This window comes from Ochotona curzoniae, unplaced genomic scaffold (assembly GCF_017591425.1).
Source record: "Ochotona curzoniae isolate NIBS_2020 unplaced genomic scaffold, NIBS_Ocur_1.0 scaffold_2587, whole genome shotgun sequence".
NCBI classification, from domain to species: domain Eukaryota; kingdom Metazoa; phylum Chordata; class Mammalia; order Lagomorpha; family Ochotonidae; genus Ochotona; species Ochotona curzoniae.
The window spans coordinates 18,112,380-18,130,048 of NW_024467096.1; positions in this window are offsets into that span (position 1 = coordinate 18,112,380).

The window sequence follows — 17,669 nt, forward strand, 5'->3', positions numbered from 1 at the left end:
GCAGCTGATATTGCTGTTGAGCTGCTTCTCTGTCCTCATTTTCCAATAGAAAATATTATCTTTCGAAGTTTTCCGATGAAAAAATCAGAGTGATATTCCAAGAGCCAATTTTCTACCACTATTATCCAAGTGACTAAGCACTCTGACTTTTTTTTTTTTTAATGGTAGGAAATACAAGATACAACACCTTTCTTTTTTCCTTTTCTTGCATAATAGGGAGGCTACCTGAAATGCTGCAGACTACTGACTCTCATACTCATTGTTAAATGTGACGATGTAAAGTTAGTAAGATGTTAACTGTTGGGTCTAGGTGGCGACCATGCAGGGGTTCACCATTAAATTTTCCCTGTAGCTTTGAATGCTTAAAATTTTTAGAGAAAAATATTGAAAGAAAAAAAAAAACTTTGGTGATGTAACAGGTCCATAAATCTTTAAGGTTTTACCTTCTGCCCTGTGACAGCCATTGACAGCCATGTATGCAATGTGGGAGGTGTATGCATTGTCTATCTGGAAGTATAGTTTCTCCCACAGTTTAAGAGACCAGTACTAGAGGACTGCTCAACTTCATATGCCAATAGCAGCTAGAAGGCTCCTAGATTACCCATAACTTTTATTTTTCTTAGTTTCAAATTGAAGAGTCCTATTTAGTTGATGAAGTCAGAAAATAGGACCAACTATTAATCTAAAATTTTGTTTTTAAGAAATTTAAAAATATTTATTTGTTTGTATTGGAAAGGCAGATCGATTTATGGGGCCAAGAAGACAGATCTTTCATCTGTTGGTTCACTCTTCAAATGACCACCACTGCTGGAGCTGAGCTGATCTGAAGCTAGGAGCCAGGAGCCAGGAGCCAGGAGCTTCTTCTGGGTATTCCACATGAGTAAAGGGCCTGAAGGCTTTGGACCACACTCTATGGCTCTCCCAGGCCATAAGCAAGGAGTTGGATGGGAAGTGGAGCAGCCAGTATATGAACTGGGATCTCTGTGCTTGTAAGGTAAGGATTAGCCATTGAGCCACATCACCAGACCCCCCTAATCTAAAAGGCTTATAAATACTTTCTAAAATGTGTTAGATTTCTAGGTTTTGCATGGTCAAGTAAAAAAAAATTAAGGACATTTTAATTTTATAATCATAAACTATTGAGTGGATCTGTGGATCTTTCTCTGACTTTGCATTTAACTCTATTTTCCAAACAAGCAAGCAAATAAATAACTTCATAAAAATGTATTTTAAAAATGACTTCTGCTGAAAATAATTATAAATACAGAAAATAGGAGGCATACTACTAATGATTGCCTTCATGATTTAGAGCTTTGGTTCTGAAATTTTGTTCTCATGACCAATTTATCCAGTTAAAATTAAGAAATCCAAGGAGATTTTATTTATATGTGTTCCATATGTATAATTTGCTGCATTTGAAATTAAGGTCAAGAAATGTGAAATAGTTGTATATTAATTTATTTGAACTAATTCACAATGAATATTATTTTTAAAATTAAACAGATGGCTTAGTATGACTCTGCACACACACAAAAAAAATCACTGCCAAAGTGCATTAATAAAACTCACTCAGTTATATTCCTCCTTAGGTACAAAGTTCTGGTACAAAGGATACCCATCTACCAGGCTAGTTTTCAGACATTTTGAAATTCTGATGGCATCTGAGTAGGCTTCATGAGAAGAACTCAAAGTGATTGGGTTTTGAGCTATTAGCTGGTCATTCCTTTCTGTTCTTTTAAATACTCAAAGAGTTTCCTGGACATGACTTCTTCTCCAGGTCATGTAGAAGCGATGGACTGTTATTTCTTGGACCTTCCAACACTCATGGGCAAAGTCTAACATCTGTTGCTTTCTCTCTTCTGAGAAGCTCTGAACAGACTGAATTTAAACTTTATCTGAGTAGCGAGCAAAGCCAGGGAAGTTTCGAGTGAAAAGATGGCTTAGAAAAATTGGAAACTAGAGAAGATGAGGGATTACGCTAAAAGTCTGTGTGTAACCTTAACTACAGTGTTCACTAGGAAAATCATTATGGCAACATAGGTTGCTGTGTTTATAGCTATTTTTTAAACAAAAGATTAAAAAAGAAAGGAGAAAGGGAAGTGGATGAGACATCCCTGTGATCACAGAGCCTAAAACAGTAGACGTCAAAGCTTCTGAAGAATCCATTCTTGTAATCCACAGCTTAATCCCCCTAAGTATCAACTGGCAAGATAGATCCGAGTGGCTTCGATATTTATTAGGATTCCTGCTAGGAAACTTTAAATAGATGCAGTGGCCATTAGTACGAATGGGGAAGCGGTGGCGAAGCTTTTATTGTCCTCATTTCTGGGTTTAAAAATAAACTTGTTTTGAAGAGTTAACAGTACTTCTTAAGGATACAGATCATTTGCTACTTTCATGAGTTTTTCAGAGTGTTGATCCATAGACTTATTCTTTTTTTTTTCTTTCCGCTCAGCAAATATTTACAGACCCCACTGTGTGCAGGATTCTGCTGGAGGTGCAGAGGCCTGATGAGTTAGAACTGGCTGGTGCTCAGCTGTGCTGTGAGTTGCCCAGCTCCATTCAGCTACAGTCATCATCCATGGGGCTGAGTAAGGCCGCAGGGAATCTTGGGAGCTTGCTGTCCTAGACCTGCTGTGAAATCTGAGTTTGGCTCTGTGCACTCCTTTGTGCCTGGGGTGTGCATGAAGCCATCCAATCAGCCTGGGTCTTTCTTCTTGTCGGAAGTTTCCCCTGGGCAGATCCCCTACAGCTGATCTGGGACCCACAGCCTGGTGCTTTTCAAGGAACCTATCTTACTTTGGTCCCAGATTGTGGATATTGAAGGGATAAAGAGAGGAAGAGAGAGAGAGAGAGAGAGAGAGAGAGAGAGAGAGAGAGAGAGAGAGATGGGGGAGGGGGGAGACAGAGAAAGTGGATATACCTACTTGGACTAGGAGGCTGTAGGCTGGCAGATTCCGGCTGTGGACTGCCCGACGCTCTGCTGCTCAGCCCGTGTCCATCCAGCACTCTGTGGGTGCCAGTTTGCCAGGATCCCAGGCAGCTTTCCGCTTCCTGATTCTACCCTGTCAGTAGAAGTACCGCCGTCTTCCCGTGGCCACACCGGCTTGGTGCTTTGGTAGTGGCTAGGGCTCCAGAGGATTTTGCATGTCTTTGGATGTTATCATGAAAGGCTTGGGACATCAGTTGTTGTTCCAAACATTTGAATATTAATGCTTTGTTTTTGCTTACTTTGGGATATTTTAGAAAATGATTTTTTTTTTAAAAAAAGCAATTTTTACTTTCCTTTGGGATGGTATTTTGTAATTCACATAGCTCCATCTAACGCGATGTTAAATGTTAGTCTGTTCATGAGTACAACCTGTCTGTGCAATGCAGATCTTTACAGAGGTAGAATAGTTCTGAGAGAGTTTGCAACAGCTAAATGTCCAGAGACCTGAGTTCATGTGTAAAATGGCTATAAAAACAGTGCTAGCCATGCATTTGTTGGTGCTAAGCAAGTTATTTCCAGTGTATGAACCAGTCCTTCAGAGAAGTGAGCAACTTTTAGAAGTCATATCAATTCAACAAGGATGCTTTTCCTTACTGGCATTTTCTATAACGTGAAACCTAGCAAGCCAAGACACATATGAGAAAGCCATCGATATGCTGCTAATCAGAGAAATGTAAATGATAGAAAATGAGATAGCATTTCAAGGCACTGGATTAGCAAAGATATGAAGAAACTCAAGGGTGTAAAATATAAACACTAACATATGCACTGGCACAGCATTCCTGAAGACTGATTTGGCCGAGTGATTTGGCCGCAGGTATTAGGAGTTTGAACAATATGCACACCGTTGATATAGCCCTTCTACTTCTAGGAGTTTTTCCCCAAGAAATGATTAAGTATATTTAAAAAAAATATTCACCAAGAAGTTACATATAACTTGAAAAAGAAAGTAAGCAACAGAAATGACAAAAAAAAAAAAATAAGAACTTGATTAGATAAATGGCAATGCAGTCATCACAAATGTATGTATATAAATGAATAATAAGCTTCAGAATGCCAAGTATCATATCATCATAATTCCATATGGATGATATAACCATTTCATGGGCTATACCAAAAATACATATGCCAACATAACTAATAATACCCATCACTGAGTGATTTGTTTACAAGATAGTGAATTCTCTTATTTTTATGTTCTGAATCCTCATGCCATTTTTGTGAATTAAAAAGTGTATGTTAAAGGGACGGCATCTGGTATAGCAGTGAAGCTGTCACTTGGAATGCCTGCATCCGCCTCCTAGTGCCTGTGTTGGAGTCCTGTAGCCACCCTCAATTCAAGTGTTCCTACACCCATAGGAGAAACCTGGCACGGGCTAGACCCATCCCAAACTCTTACGGATATGTGGGGAGTGAGCCAGTGGATGGGAAGTCTCTCTCTCTACCCCTCACTTTCAAATAAATGAAAATTCAAAAATTACATATGTGGAGGGGCTACCATTGTATCACTATGGGCTAAACTGTCGCCTGTGACATTGGTATCAGACAAGAGAAGGTTCAAGTCCTGGCTGCTTTGCTTTCAATCTAGCTCCTTGTCAATGTGCCTGGAAAGGTGGTAGAAAAAGCCCTAAGTATTTGGGGACCATTATCCGTGTGGTGTCCCAGTTGGAGTTCCAGACTCTTAGGTTTGGCCTGACCATTGCGGTCATTTGGGGAGTGAATTGTGGATGGAAGATCTCTATCTCTCTCCCTCTCTCCCTCTCTTTCTCTCTCTCTCTCTGTAACTCTGCCTTCCAAATAAATAAATATTTTTAAGATTCAAGAGATTTTATTTATATGTGTTACATATGCTTACTCTTACTGCATTTGAAATTAAGATCAAGAAATTTGGGGAATACTTGAGTATTAATTCATTTACTGTACCAATCAGAAACTCATTGTATTTTGATGTATTTGTATAAGATACCTATACCTTTCCAAGTCAAATAATTTTATGAGAAGAGATTCATTGTTCTACATTTTTGCAATTCTTTCTTTTTTTAAAGTCTTGCTTTATTTATTTGAAAGGCAGCATTAGAGAGAGATCTTTCATGCAATGGATCACTCACCAAATGGCCACAACAACTGGAGGTGGGTCAGAGTGAAAGTAGGAGTTAGGAATGTCATCCAGGTCTCCTACACGGGTGCAGGGACCCAAGCACTTGGGCCATCCTCTGATGCTTTCCTAAGCCGTTAACAGGGAGCTGGATGGGAAGCAGAGCAGTTGGGACTTGAACTGATGACCATACAGGATACTGACACAGAAGGTAGTGGCTTTACCTGTGAAACCATGACACTGACTTCTTTGCAAATCTTTTAAATGTCTATGTTCTGAAGATAACTGAATTCTCTTGCTTGCTTCTGCTTGTAATCTGTTGTATTACATGCCATGTAACCTCCAGCCGTCTCCATTTCATACCTGAGACAAGAAGAAACTTAAAAGGTTAGTCATGTGAGGACACTTCAAGATTGGCTGATCTGAGGGACTGCAGCTAGATGCTGTGAAGAAATCAATCCAAATACAAAGATAACATCACATGTGTGGCATGCCTTTGTTGAATTCCTACCACAGACATAAGAGTTACTTACCATTGCGGACTCCATTTTTGTAAGTGAGGAGCTGAGGCGAAAGAGCTGAGAAGCTTGACTATTCTCTGTGTGGCCTTAGTTCCCAACTCTTCCCATCTTAGACCAGCCTACACAATGATGCCCACGTGTGAACTGCTCTGTGATGCTGGCCCACTGCTGTGCCTTGCAGTATCGGAAGAGAATGTCGGTGTCCCTGGTTATCCAAAAGAATGCAACATTACACACCATGGAATACAGGAAGGTAACATTTGAAGAGTGTTGGAAAATATTCGTTTACAGTTTACTGTACTACATCATCTTTCAGAACACAGGATTAGCTTCAGATGGGTTCACAGGATTTTCCTTGCCCCTGGCTTCCCTTTTTGTCCCTTCTCTACCCCCTGTCTCTTGGTCCCCAGGAACTTGGTTGCAGGGCTCTCTGGTCCATGCTGTTTTGTGTCAGGCTAATGTGGTATGAGCTGTCCATGCTACAGTAGTTACTCCAGCTGGCAGACCAAAGTGAGCTGTTCTGCTTTTCAGAGTGGAGCACACACTAGAGGAAGAAACCTGTTTTGCTAATTTTAAGCTATTTTTTAGAATGGCATCAATGTGTCAGAAAGCTCATTGGAAGCTAAGCCTAATGTGTTCTGAAAAGCAGAATTTATTGAATAGGTGCAAAGTTCAAGAGACCACAACATGACTTTTGCTTGCTCTTGTTTACCCATCATCAGTATTCCCCAGAAAATTCCCAAGAAAAGGGGAGCAGTGATTGCTCCATTTTATGACTGACTATATAAAAGTGTTGGTGATGCATCTGCAAATTCTTTCCTGTACATGTAATAAAACATGTGGGTTATACCTCTCTGCTCTTCTTCCTCCACCTCTTGTTTTGGTCACCCAGAAAGAAGCTTCTTTCTTTGCCCAAATTACCAAGTAGTTACTTTCTTTTCTATTTTCTAAGCTGGCAGATTTAGATACAACATATTTCTCTTTAACTTTTTTCCTTAGGAGGTCAGCCTTAGACTTTTGGTAGTATGCTTCTCATCTATTATGCCTGCTATATATGTTATTTAGGAAGGCAAGGAAAGTGTTGTGTTCATCTGGGTAACACTTGTGCCTAGGGATGCCTTACAGGTGGTAATATTTTCAATAAAACCATGCTGAACTGACCCTTACAGAAATGATTCTTAAAATTCTTTCCTTTCCCCCTTCCTTTATTTCATCATACTATAAACATTTATTGATGTTCTCTTATGAGCCAGATATATTAAGTGACTACCAAGTTATGTATTCATCATCTGTGACCTCAGGAAGGCTAGAGTGAGTTAAGCTAGGCAGTTGTAACACTAGATACTATTCCTTCCTTTATAGTTATCAAAGCAATCTGGGAAGAGTATCTGAAGAAGGTGTCCCAAGCACAAACCTCTCTTACCACCCCGAAATGTCACAGAAGGATAGAAACCATATTTCTCAGTGAAAAACAAAAACCAAAAACCAAAAACAAGAACAGTATCTATGCTGACGACCAAGAAAGAGAGACAATGGCAGGTCAGAGGAGATATCAAGTAATTCCTGGATGTTAAAATAAAATAAAAAATACCAAACTAAACAAATGAAAGTGTAGGATCAGATCACAGGAGAAATGATCTGAAAACAATGTGGCCCAAGACAATGCATAAAATAGTCTTTATTCTCAGATAGGAATAATTCTAGGGCAGCCCCAGCTCAGATTCAGTGGTGACCACGGGAAGCAAAGGCATCAGGCACATGTCAGAATATACAATTGGTGATCTCTCCCACTGCTACAGAATCATCCCTTGTTTTCTATCCTACTTGCACCGAACCAAGGCAACAGCCAAGCTGGCCCACAGGCTGAAAGGAGAGGGCTCTGGAGCCAAAAGTGCAAAATGATGCCCTAAGCAGTTCCTTTGCTCCCCTCAAGAAGGCAAGTAAGCCTCCATACTCAGAAGATGTAGTCCTAGTAGCTTCCCACGAGTATATCGTGCTTCCCCTGCAATCACCAGCACTGGTTAGAGTAAAGAGCATGCACTTACATAGGTGATTTCAGAGGTTAGTCCATGTTCCTGGAACAACAAGACAAATGGCAACAAATAGACAGATCTTGTTTATTTAATCCAATCTACTAATTTATGAAGTTTGCTTGATGAGCTTAAGCCATTTACATTCAGAGTTAATATGAATAGGTGGTAATTCGAGCCTGTCATTTAGTAATGGGTTGTTAATTGATTTAGTCTTCTGTTGTTATTTTACTGGGATATTCTTCACTTTTGCCTTTGGTTTTGGTGGGTGATAATCCTCTTCTCTGTCAAGAGAACATCTTGAAGTATCATTTGTAGCACAGGTTTGGAAGAGGCATATTTTTTCAACTTTTCTTTACTGTGGAGGAATTTTATTTTGTTTTTAATGACATAGGAAAGCTTTGCTGGGTACATTATTCTGAGGCAACAATTTTTTTGCTTTTAGATTCCGGGATATGTTGCTCTATTCTGTTCTGGTCTATAGAGTTTTCTCTGAGGGGTCAGCTGTGAATTTAACTGCCATTCCTCTATATGTTAGTTGATTTTTTCATGTGCACATTTAAGGATCTTTTCCTTATGTTCAGTTGAAGAGAGCTTGATGACCATGTGGTGTGGTGAAGATTGCACCCTGTTCCCACACTGCCTCCTGAACTCCTGGTGAACTCCCCTTCCCACCTGGTTGCTGGTGGAGTTCAGATTGCTATTTTACTCAGTGCTATTTGCTTAGTATCTGATCACTGCAACATACCACATCGCTGTTTACGTTGCTTTCCTGTGTCCATCAGTCTCTAGGTGTCCCTCTGCCGTCGGTATGTCCTCTCCTATTTCCTGGAATGTGCCCTCTCTGCTTCACCCTGGCTAATGTTTCTCCCTCTGCTTAAACATGTCCTTACCATCTTATTTCTCTCCAGAGGAGGTAATTTTGTATTGAATATGTTTTTGTAGTAGCACAGTATTGGGAACAGACAAAATAAAAACCAATAACCAATGGTTAAATGAATTACAGTAAGCCCATTCAAGGGAAAACTATACATGAACAAGATAGCACAGTTCTGAATCTGGACATTTTTCCTATAGATATTCTTACAGATAGGTGTTGAACTTGCATAGATATACCTACAAAGGGGGTGAAATAACATATGAAAAAGCCCATCTATTGAAGCATTTTTATAATTGCAAAAAGTCAGAATATACCCAATATCCATAAATAGCAAGGTGATTTACAAAAGTATAGCACATTCAAAGGATGAAATGTCATCCCACTGTAAAATTTCGTGGAGGAAACAGGGTAAAATTTGATGTTTCCTTGGGATGGTAGGATTGAGATCCCGTACACTAGCACATTGAGTTCCCAAAGGGTTGAAAGCTCTGTTCATACATAGAGGTTTCAAGAGTTTCTGGCAAACCTGAACCTTTTTTTTTGTGGCTGTGTACTTTGCTTTTAATGAGGCTGACTTGTGGGAAATGGCAGAAGGACATGGCACTGGAAATTTTGACAGGTGTGGATCAGTTGTAGTTAAACATACATCAAATTTAAATGGTTGAAAAAAACAAGAATTGTTTTAAACAGACTCCAGAGATACGTTGATATTTCCATTTGGAGGAATTGAACATTAAAAAACAAGGCTTATTCTTACGGATCAGCTTCCAACTGTTAGAGGGAAACACGTGCCACATGAGGAATAATATGAACAAAAAAAGTGCCTAAGTAGATAGTAGTGACTTAACAGATTTTGTCTTTAATGTATGGTACTCCCATGAAACTGGACTACTCTCCCGCAACAGTCCAATGGACATGGAATAAAAACAGATCAGTATTACTGAATGACAAAGCTGTAGGCAAATTGTGCCCTTGGAAATAGCAGCAGAAATGTATCGGTGGTTCAAACTTTTTCTCATTTTGGAATTTTAGATCTGGAGCAGACCTTCTAGATAACTGTTCAACAGCACAAGCACTATCATCAGGTTCAGCACATTGGGATTTGGGTCTTCCCATTCCCAGCCATTATTTCTTTCACATTTCCCATTCATGCTTCATACGTGCTTTGTATGCTTTCATGACAGAGTCAGGAAGCCCTTTGCAAACATACTTGGAAAAGTATGATGACACTTGGAAGTCTCCATGTTTGAAAGTGTATCAAAAAGTTAAATGTGACTGTTTTTCAGATAAGGTGTACTCTGTAAACCCTGAAAAGTAAGAAGATTATATAATTGGCATCTTTAGTGAGTTCAACTAGTCAGGGCAACTAAAGAGATTTGGCTGTTTGAATTTTTCAAGCAGAATCTTATGTTGTGAACATGCGTATGGCAAGCCAGAGCAATGAAGGCAGATGTTTGCTCACTCTGAGACAGTCCCAGGGTTGGGACATGCCACTTGTGATCTTCCTCCCTTATCTGATTTCAAAGCATGATGAAGAATGAGAACATCTTTTAACTTCCAAGCAACCAGTTCATCAAAGAAGGAGATAGTAAGTTCCAGTTGTAAAGGACCATATGCAAGATTTATGAACATTGAATAGATTTTCAGAAAAGTTATTATCATCTCTCCAAGGATTCCTTGTCCCATCAGAGTGCAAGAAGGAGATGCAAGTAAAATCACATGAATTTTAACTTTACTGATAATATTTTTGTATTAAAATGACATTGATAAGGAATTAGCTTGGGATCTACTTCCATTATCAATTTTTTCCACATTCATCTGGGATAAAATAGTAGGGAAAAGTTATTGATGCTTTTTCCTTGCATTTAAAAAGTCCTCCACCTTGCTGCGTAACCACAGTTCAAGTTCAGTTGAGATTCCTTCATTGTAAGCATATACCAAGCATAGAGTCCAACATCTTATCGTCCAGATACGTTCGACGGTTTCTTAGGGAGACCTTCTCTGGTCTGAAGGTAGAGCTAACAGGGTAAAGTCCCGGTCGGTTAAAAGCCCCTACAAAACATCAGCAACAATTTACAATGTTATGAAATTGATGGACATAGTATTGAGTAAACAATATATTGTAAATAATGCAAGTCCTTGACCACATCCTGTGACTACTCCATTGACATTTCAACAATTGAGGTGCATAGCCGTTATAGGAGGGGTGTGCAGAGAAATCTTTGGTACCTTGGTGAGGAATACTTGGCTCTGTGTCCTACCTAGTAAGGTATGTGTGAGTCCATGCTAACCAAGCTTTCCTTGTTCTCTGTTTATTGATTCTAATTTGTGTGTGTGTGTGTGTGTGTGTGTGTGTGTGTGTTGCTCTGGAGCAACTCTGATAGTCATTGCAGAGGAATCTCAACTGAACTTGAACTGTGGTTACGCAGCAAGGTGGAGGAACCCACCATGGAGGAAGGGCTATGGGAAGGGTGGGAGGAATCCCAGTACCTATGGAACTGTGTCACATAATACAATGTTATGAATTTAAAAAAAAAGCCTTAAAAAAAAGATTTATTATTATTGGAAAGGCAGATTTACAGAGAGGAGAGACATAAAGATCTTCCATCCCCTGGTTCACTCCTCAAGTGACTGCAAGGGCTGGAGCTGAGCTGATCTGAAGTCAGGAGCCAGGAGTTTCTTCCAGATCATCCACCTTCATGCAGAGCCACAAGGCTTTGGTTCATTCCTTCACTGCTTTTTCAGGCAATAAGCAGGAAGCTGGATAAGAAGCGGAGCAGCCAAGACATGACCCAGAATCGTGGTGCTTGCAAGGGCAGTATTAGCTAATGAGCCATCATGCTGGGCCTTAAAAAGCCTTCTCTTTCTTTCTTTCTTTCTTTCTTTCTTTCTTTCTTTCTTTCTTTCTTTCTTTCTTTCTTTCTTTCTTTCTTTCTTTCTTTCTTTCCTTCTTTCTTTCTTTCTTTCTTTCTTTCTTTCTTTCTTTCTTTCTTTCTTTCTTTCTTTCTTTCTTTCTTTCTTTCTTTTTTTTAAGAAAGGCTCATGTATTTATTTGAAAGAGTTACAAAGAGAACATGAGAAACAGTGAGAGACCATCCATCTGCTGATTCACTTCCCAAAAGGCTGCAACAGCAAGCATATGGCCAGGTGGAAATCAGAAACTGGGAGCTTCACCTGGCATCCCCACACAGACACAGGGGCCCAAACACTTTGATTATTCTCTGCTGGCCTCCTAGGTATATAAGAAGCAAGCTAAATTGGGAAATGCAACAGCTGTGGTTGCTGAAACCCCTAGCAATTATTTTCAACATGACTAGTAAAATGGGCTGCTATTTTTTTTTTTTTTTTAGTTTTTGAAAAAGAGTTTGTTCTGCATAAATTGCTCCAACAGTGAAAGTCGCTAGATAGTGAGAATGTCCAACTTTCTTATTAGAGATCAAAATGGAGGGGTATTTTTTTAAAGGAAAACTTTAAAGAAATGTTTTTGTATATCTAATCTTATTTTTAAAAAGGTTTATTTATTTTATTACTTGAAAGAGTTACATAGAGAGAGACTGAAAGACAGAAAAAGAGAGATTGTCCATCTGCTGGTTCACTCCCCAAATAGCCGCAAGGTCCAGAGCTGGGCCTGTCTGTATCTGGGAGACAGGAGCTTCTTCTGTGTCTCTCACAGGTCTAGGACCCGGAGGCCTTGGATCATCCTCTGATGCCTTTTCAGGCCATTCATGGAGAGCTGAATGGGAAGTAGGGCAGCCAGTATTCTGACTGATGCCTATGTGGGTTGTCAGCACCACAGATGGAACATTGATCTGTTACCCACTGTGCTAGCCCAGGAGGGGTACTTTTGAACATAAAACAAAAACTTTTTTGTCTTTTATAGTATCAAATGGTAAATAATTGAGATCTTATAGATGCGATTAAAATATTTTACTTGTAGCTCTCAATTATCTCTAGAAAACAGTTGGTTAGAGAAGAAACCTACCTTATATAGAACTTTCTTTCCATGTGAAAGGGGTTAAAGAAATTTCTACAAAGGATGGACAAGAGAAAATCTGACATTTTTAAGTAAACAGCGTAAGAATGGCTGTGACTTAGAAAAGATGCTGTACTGAAATCTGGCTTGTTTCATGTCTATACATAATCCAGAGCCATTAGAGATTATTGAGAGCTAAAGACAGATACTGACATGGCTCACTTGCTCGGGATCTCCTCACTTCAGCTCAGTGCTCATCAGCATTTCTGCTCTTATACTCTTGCATGTTTTATTCTATTTGCCTTATTGAGTTTTTTTTCCCATAGTACAATTACCAAAAGCAAAACAAAAGCTCCCATTTTATTAGTAATTATTGATCTTTCTCTAACAAAAAGTTTTGTTCAGTAGGTTAGGTGTATCAGGTCCCTGGACCTACAGTATTTTCAACTCAGGATGGGTTTATTTGGATGTAACCCATCATAATAAGTACAGGCACATCTGTTTCTTTACATCTGTCGCATGAAAGCCTTTGGGAGTTGGTGACCATGTTCATTTATTTCTTTACCATGCTTGGTGCATGTTAGGTTCTCATGCTTTGTTAAGCAAAACAAAAGTGATACAACTCAGCTTTTGTAGTTGTCTAACTTAGGCAAGGAATGGAACAAGAATAAGCATGTTAAATCTGATATGGTCATGCCATATCAACAGGGTATATCTGTAATATACCTAGCTCCATTTACTTAAAGATTAGGAGATGTTCAGATGGTTACGGTGGAGTTTCTCTTCTTGCTCAAGGAGATAACCAAATAAGCTCACTTCCCAGTGCCTACTCCTTAGCCCCAGGCGCTGTGAAGACAGACACAGACATTTCCTGCAGGGGGGAAAAAAAAAGTCTGAATTATTTCAGCAATAAAAAGTTGGTGGATCTGGGTTTAGTTTCTGTTACAGGCTATTCTTAGAAGAAAAAAAGAATTCAGATTAGCCTTTATTTAGCCCCGCTGTCTGGAGTGCGATTCTGGGAAGGAGCATTTAAACATTAGGTTCATTTATGTATGGCATATCCACTCTGTTACAGAATGATTTCCTCCTGGATAGATATGACTTGAAAGTCATTTAAGAGTGAAGTGTTGGTTTTGTCTTAATGAAATGCTGAGAATTTGCTGTAGAAATTAATAGAAACACTAAGAAAATCTCATGCTCTGTGCCTCCTAGACAAAGGTGATGCTTTGGCTCCCGCCTAAATGTCTTTGGCACTTTAAGGTGTTTTCCCAATGATGCTATTGGAGCCACATGTGAAAGATGACTGCCCGGGGCTTTGAGTACAGGCTCTGGTACTCCTAAACAGTGGATATATGTCTGAATTTAATTGCTAAAATCTGGATGCATGGCTGGCGGGTGGTGGGGGAGCATTCAGAAAAACTGCTTCTTGTTAGAGGAGAATGGATTAGAAATCAACATATTTGGGTCTTTCTCACTGCCCAGCTCCCACCATGTCCCAGTTATGCCTGCCATTTGTCATCTTCAGATTGGATCTGGAAAGAAAGAAATGATTAAATATCAAGATCTTAAAAATTTAAACTGTTATGTGTTTGGGTTTCTCTGATTCTATTAGTTGTATCCAGAAAGCTCCAGTTTTCAATCTGCCCTATCTACATGATTAAATGATGGCTTTGCAATGTTCAAAGTAATTTCCCTAAGAGTATGCATAGAGTGTCCCATAATTTATATGTCAATTTCCTGAAAGCGACTGTTTGACTTGTTTGCTTTTTCTCAAAAGGATGGCTGGATAATAACCGGTTGGATCATGCAGTAGAGCGCGACTGTAACAAGATCCTCTTCCTGTTGACAGAAGGTCAACGTGGCTGTCCTTGCTGTGCTGACTGACATCTCTGTTCTGAGGAATAATTAGGTATCTTTATCCCTTTGCTTGTTTCACGAGGAATAGCCGTTGTTTCCCAAGGCAGCAGAAGTGGAGCCCACACCTGAAAGCCCGGGCCATGCTTCCAGCGACATTGTATCTGAAGTAGCAGCAACTCTGCCATCTGTCTCTCATCATTTGCAACATTTTCTCTTGTTTTTTTCTTTTAGAGGAGAATGAGCGAGTCAAGAACCACATTATTTCTTGGGTCTCTGGCTTTTATTTCTGTATAGCCAGTCAGGGAACATTAGCTTCAAGTCTGACTTGTTTGAGACGGTCTTTGAACAAAGTCAGTTTTCAGAAGGGCAAAACACAATTTAGGATGTATTTCTTAGGGCAATTGATTCTATCTATTTCCTTGTCCCTGCTCACCAATATCCATATGTCTATTTTGGTAAGCGTATCTTTATCGTAGTGGATAGTGAAACTGATACTATCATATCTCATCAGTAAATCTCTGAGGTGGAGATAACAAGGCTTAATGATCCATTAAACATGCCAGGTACCAAACGAATCAGGAACTTGATACCAAGCTTCACTCAGTCACCCACCTGAGAAACCTGGTGATCACCATCGCCTTGACACCTTCTTCGCTGGTAACCTCCACACCCAAATGGTCTCCAGGCACTATGGACTTTGCCTCCTGCACCTACATGGAAGTATCCATCTCCAGCCTTGCGGCACACGTTACGGCTGTCATGTTGGACTTCATTATGTCTATATTTGCAGAATACAAGTAACCTCAGCTCTCTTAGTCTTGTTGCCCTCTCAGTTAATTTTCTAAATCAAATTAAAAACCAGACTTTCAACATGCAAAATTGTTAATCTCAACAGACTATTTAAAGCTTCAAAAAATGTTGTTATCAGCAGGGAACAGCACCTGTAATATGTAACAGGGTCTCAGTACATATTCTTCAAACGAAACAAAGAGAATTGTTGTAAGAGATCTGAGAATCCTCACTATCGACATCATGACCAATGGGTCCACTTCTACACCACGCATTACACTGATGGCCATAGACACTTTTGGGGTAGCTCACCAACAAATATATGAACTGTAGTGATTATGTATTTTTATTTTTTTATCTATTATTGGCATCAATACTGATACTGCATATACAGTTATCATACCAGATGTACTTTAGACATGAGCATTTAAAGGATATTATATATGGGAGAGTAGAGCTGGAATGAGGCTGAGGTCAACATTGCAAAGGCAGCAGAGCAATCACAGTCCACTGCTTTCAGCTGTTATTATTAGCGCCCTACCTGCCTCCCCTGTTAGATTGAGAGATTCTCAAGAGTAATCAAGGTGGCCCTTTTAGAAGGCTGGCCGTGAAATAAAAGTGAAATCTTTCTTGGGTGATTGAAACCAGACAAATTTAGTTTGGATATTGCTCCATGAAGGGTCCAGATTAATGTTGCCATGATGATATTTAGATAAAATAACAATATCAATAAATTCAGCATCTTTCATAGCATCAATAAATACATCTTTCATAGCATCTTTCATAACATGTCATTGGAATGTCAGTGAGCATTCAGGTGTGCATTTTGGAAATTCAATGTAAAATAATTAAATTGTTTATTTGTATTGGAAAGGTAGATTTACAGAAAGAAGGAGAGATAGACAAAGATCTTCAATTCACTGGTTTACTCCCCAAATGACCACAATGGCTGGAGTTGAGCCAACCTGAAGACAAGATCCAGAAACTTCTAGGTCTCCCATGTGGACTCAGTGTGCCAAGGACTTGGGCCATCCTTTATTGCTCTCCCAGACCACAAGCAGCAAACTGGATGGAAAGGGAGCTGCTGGGACATGAACTGGAACCTATATGGGATGCTGTTGCTTGTAGGTGAAGGATTAGGCAGCTGAGCCATCATGTGCAAAACCAAATTTTAAAGTGATGCCACATAACATCAAAAGGTTTCAGGAAACAATGAAAAATGAAATCAGTTACATGAATGATCTGTATTCCTAACATCAAGTGACAAAACTATAGAAGCCACCAAGAAGATTCGATCTTTAACTGACATCACTGTCATCTTTTTCTGATCTCTGTGATAAGCAAATATAATTGGTTTTCTTCAACAAAAAATGTTGTTTTTAGAAAACAGTTACTCAAGATTTGACAAACTACATTTAGAAGGGAAGCACAGAAAACAAGAAATACATTTTAAGTGTTTTTGTTTATGAATATAGGACCCTACACCTTGCCCTTCTTCAAATTTATGTGGAATGCAAGAACTCCAGAGACCTTCAGCCTGGCGCGATAGCGCAAGTGGTTAAGGTCCTCGCCTTGCATGCCTGGGATCCCATATGGACACCGGTTCCAATCCCGGCGGCCCCCGCTTCCCATCCAGCTCCCTGCCTGTGGCCTGGGAAAGCAATTGAGGACGGGCTCAAAGCTTTGGGACCCTGCACCCACGTGGGAGACCTGGCTCCTGGCTTCGGATCGGCATAGCATTGGCCATTGCGCTCACTTAGGGAGTGAATCATCAGACGGAGGATCTTCCTCTCTGTCTCTCCTCCTCTTTGTATATCTGACTTTCCAATAAAAATGAAATAAATCTTAAAAAAAAAAAAAAAGAACTCCAGAGACCTTTATGATAATCTGGCCTTCTAGTTCAGTGAATGAATACTGGACCTGGAAACAAGCTAACTAATTCTGAACTTCAGAAGAGATAAAGCCAAGACTTCAAGCCAAACTTCAGGTTGGAGTGTGTCCTCCAGGGAATGGGGAGGGTCTTTCTTTAGCAATCCTTTCTCTCTATCTTGATAATCCCCATGCTTGGATTGCCCTCCTCTGTGAAGTGGGTCATCTTTCATTTACACTATTAAATGAACTGAATTGACTAAGCGTGTGTACAGCTCTGGACAAGTTTCTCTCCTTAATGGTCCACTTCCAATGAAAGGTCCTAGAATTTCTTCAGCATAACCTGATGGAATATCATGATATGTTACTATCATATTATCCTGGAGCAGAATTTACTAAAAACCAGGTTGTTCTGACACCCTCGCCCATAGAGGTTGGATCATTGAAGTCAGTGGAGGTAGTGACAGTACCTTGCTGTTGAAAATGAGTCTTAATAGGTAAGTCCATCAATTTATGAAAGGTGCTAGCAGGGAAGCCATGCGGTTCTTGTTTGTGTAGCACATAAAGAGCCTTAAGTGATTTGTAAATGGAATTCTCTCTCAGATAGGGTTGGAAAAATGCCCTCAGGAATATTTTACAGTTTAGGTGAGGACATGTAAAAGT